This window comes from Lynx canadensis, chromosome A2 (assembly GCF_007474595.2).
Source record: "Lynx canadensis isolate LIC74 chromosome A2, mLynCan4.pri.v2, whole genome shotgun sequence".
Lineage (NCBI taxonomy): Eukaryota > Metazoa > Chordata > Mammalia > Carnivora > Felidae > Lynx > Lynx canadensis.
Window position 1 is genome coordinate 95,723,137 of NC_044304.2, and position 4,055 is coordinate 95,727,191.

Sequence of the window (4,055 nt, forward strand, 5' to 3'; positions counted from 1 at the left end):
GCTATGAATGACACAGGAAGGTTATATGAGATTTTGAGGTACATGGGAGAGAATTATGTGTGCAGAGCCGTGGAGGAGAATGTTCTTGGCACTGAATCAGGGATTGTTGTTGGCATTGTGGCACAGTGGTAGGGAGCATGAGTGTGTTACAGTGAGTCAGAGTCATCCCAGCTTTTCTCCAGCAATGCTCTTGGGCACGCACAGAACACTGGACCGCATGTGTGACATAGGTTTGCCCACTGACATGGTGGGTCACAAGAATATGACAGGGACCTCAGTGGGGAGGGCAATAATAGGCTGGGAAGAGTGTTTATGGATGGATTAAACTATGAAGGATTGAGTGTTTATTAAACTCAGTGAGCAGAAAGCAGGGAGAAGGTTGGGAAGGGGAGGAGTGCAGTAGCACATATGGGGGTTGTGCATCAAAAACAAATAGTGCCTATAATGGTTAAATTCAGGGATGATCTTGCTGATGCATGGCTGAAGTAGGGTGGAGTTGGAGGATTGCAGGGAACAAGATCATGAGCCTCTACAGCTGAGGTAACTGATGGGTCCCCAGCATGAATTTTGAAGTTGTCAGAAAGTGGTGATGAGGAATGAGGATGTGGAGGAAGATCATAAACCAGGTGCTATATTCATTTAGAAAGATGGAAATGGGTCTCATGTGAGTTCAGTAAACAACAGCTGTCGTGCCTTTAAGATGGTGGAACAAAGAAGTGGTGTCAATTTTAAATGAGAAAAAAGAAGTGGACAGTTGAGCAGCCCAAAAATTTAAAGTCTGGCCCTGTAAATTACTGGAAGAAAAATCCCAAGAGGGCCAGAATTTATTTTGGAGACATCCATATATTATATGCAATCAGCCACATTTTTTCCTAGGTTCATTCAAATACATGTTATTTTGTTGTTGTTGATTTGATTATTCATCATTACGGATACTGTCTTGGGTAAGAAAAAGATGTTATTTTATATTCTGTCTTGATTCCTTTCTAACACTTCTTTTATAGTATTTTTTCATGGTTTCTCAGCTTTAAAAATGTCAAATACTGGGAGGATACACTTTCCCAAATATCAGATACTTGAGGCTTTTTACATATATCAAGAATAAGACCAGTTGGCAGAACCAACTAAACTAGAGAGTATGTTATTTTTCAGAGTAATCCCCTGTATCTGAAAGGAAAACACTGTAGTAATCCTTTTTTTCTTTCTAAATACCATAATTTAGTTAATCCTACTTATATAAGCATAGTCTTGGGCTGGTTTTCAAAACCACCATTATATTAAGTATGTAAAATACAACTGATATGATTGTTGAAATGTGTACTTTTTGCATTAGAATAGAGAACACCAATTTTTATGAGTTTCCTGACACACAAATAAGTGTTCTGATAACTTTACAGACATATTAGTATATTCATAGATATTCTGATTATTGCAAAGCCAGGTACTTTGCATGGGTAGCTACCTAATTTGTTCACAAAGTTTAGTGAATGCTATTTAAATCATAATATAATAAACCTCTTCCAAGGAAGTTATTTAGTAGGGGCAGCAGATCCTATCAGTAAAGGTTGACATTGGCAAACACCTGTCCTGTAGAGTTAAGTGCCCAGAGGCAGGTGTTCTTACATTTATTATGCTTCTATTGTGCTTTTCATCAGTACTATAACACTTAACTGAAAATGTTGATAATTTGAAAGATTTCTTAGCGCTTTATCAGTAAGAGCACACACACCCCATTCATTCATTGAGATGAATTTATTACTTTTCAGTCATTATTTAAGTAAACCAAGTCCATGAAATTCCAAAGTAAGATATTACCACTTTCCCACTTTCCTGCCTGCAGTGTTAATTCTCCTTTGGAAGACAGTCATCTTGCCTGATGGATCCTTCTCTTAGTCTGACTCTGTTTGATATGAGATCAAAGGGCTTTCATTTTCTGTATCAATTAGGCTGGCTGTCTTGTCTCAATGAGATTAAGTAGCCTCTGGAGAGTAGTGACACCAGAACAGCCATAGATGAGCGGATGGTTAGCATACAATATGGCTGTCTTAATTCTTTCTAAATGATAGTTTGTCTAGTCTGATGTCTCTCTTTTATGGTCGTGTCTGAAGCTCATTTGTTCAGGGCAACCATGCAGCACACACCAGACCTGATAATCAGTAGTTTGAGTTTCTAAAATGGCTGGAGAGACACATCAATTCTCTCCCAGGCTTATGATGTTTCCCATACTAAGGCAAAGTCCAGGTTTGGTTGTTGTGCCTTTTTATATTTTTTATTTTTGGTAGGATACCAAGTACTAGAATATTTTACTCCAAATAAAATGTAAATCTTACACCCAAAATTTGCCTTGAAGTTGCTTAAAGGAAGCATTATCAAAAGCATTTGTGGAACCCCAAGCAAAGCTATGTAAGCCCAGTATTAGTCCTGCTCTATGTAGATTCTTCTGTATCTAGAAGTTTGTGGTCTGAATTTCCCATAGTCATTTTTGACTACCTTTCTTGAGATAAGACTTCAATGAACTCACCGGAGAAACTGAAGCAATGTGTTTAAACGTGTTTATTAAGACAATGGTGTTTATTAACAACAAGACACTGGTGTTTATTAACAACATCCTCTCTCAGTGTATTCACGCTCTTTTCACCTTCAGAGATTTCCTCGCCAGCTGCCTTGTCAAAAAAAAAAAAAAAAAGATCGTCAGGGATAAACTCACTGATGTGGCCTTCCTCACCATCTTCAGACTTCTCTCGGCTTCAACATATGCTTCCTTCTTCCTTATTATCCCAGAAGAAAATCTTCCGCCACTTTCCAAGCCTTGGCTTTCACCCTGAGCCCCCAGAATCTGGCTTCCTCAGTTATCTCCCCTCCTCTCATGTACCCTTTCTCTTCTGGGTACACACATGTGCTCGAGACTCCACCAGACGTTAAAGAAATAAAAAACAGTGACAAAAACAACTACTCTTTCTTTAGCTCAACTTCCTTTTTTTCTGGGCTAATGCCTTATGTTTCACCTTTTCATCATAAAATTCTCAAGAAAGAAGGCTACATGACTTCTTCTATTCATTAGGTCCTATTCTCTTTTTTTTTTTCTTTTTCTTTTCTTTTTTCTTTTTTTTGAATAATAAACACCTCTTTTACATGACCGAAGACAGGAGGGAGGAAGATTTATTTGCCTTTTCAGGCTTTGGTTTTCCTCAGATAAAACTCTAGCTCCTTGGGCACTTAGCCATCTACTCAGCCACACCGGCCTGGGCTTGAAGTGATGCACGCAAGAAGCTTGGCCTCCTGGAACTGCTCCTCTGGAAGACAAAAGTATGGAATGCTTCATGAATTTGTGGGTCATCCTTGCGCTGGGGCCATGCTAATCTTCTCTGTTAATCATTCCAATTTTAGTATAGGTGCTGCCAAAGGGAGCATGGTCCTATTCTCTTTTTAATTCACTGCCATCGGATTTCTGCCCCCATCCTACTGCTGTCACCAAGGTGGGTAAGAACATTGAGTTACCACTCCATGGACACTATCCTACTAGCCTCTCTTCTCCATTTGCCACTAACTGTTACTATCTCCAGACGGAAAGTCTTCTTCTCTTCCGAGTTCTGCCTCACTTCCTCTCCTGGTCATCCTCATGTATCCCTCTAAGTGTTTTGCCTCTTCCCTTATTTTTTTGCCCCTCGGTCCAGCCCTTAGAAGTTGGGGTTCCCTAGGGTTTCTTTCTCACTTGTTTCTTCTCCTTCCGCTAGTCCCCCTCACCCTTGGGCAATCTCATGCTTTGGCTTGATTTCTCCTCCATCAGTAGATCTGTATCTCCAACTACTCAAAGGAATTCCCTTTGAAGCACCTAAAAATTCAACATCTGGTGAAGAATTGAAATGACACTGCCTACAATTTGTTCACAGAAATGTCTTCTCCCTTTCTCCCTAGCTCAGCCAAAAAAAAAACCCTGTCATTCTCCCAGAGTGAACTGTGACCTTCCTCTAAATTCCTTACTTCCTTTCAGTTCTACCTCTTGAGAAACCTTCTCCTGCCCCTTCATTTTTCATTCCGCTGCTTCAGTCTAGATC

General features: G+C 39.8%; 1 non-coding gene across 1 annotated transcript; it reads right to left on the bottom strand.

Annotated features, from left to right (window-relative positions):
• Positions 1 to 3,302: 3,302 nt before the first annotated feature.
• LOC115509449 lies at positions 3,303 to 3,411 on the bottom strand. Its single transcript, XR_003967353.1, has one exon. It is a non-coding gene; the product is annotated as a U6 spliceosomal RNA (small nuclear RNA).
• Between the last annotated feature and the right edge of the window lie 644 nt (positions 3,412 to 4,055).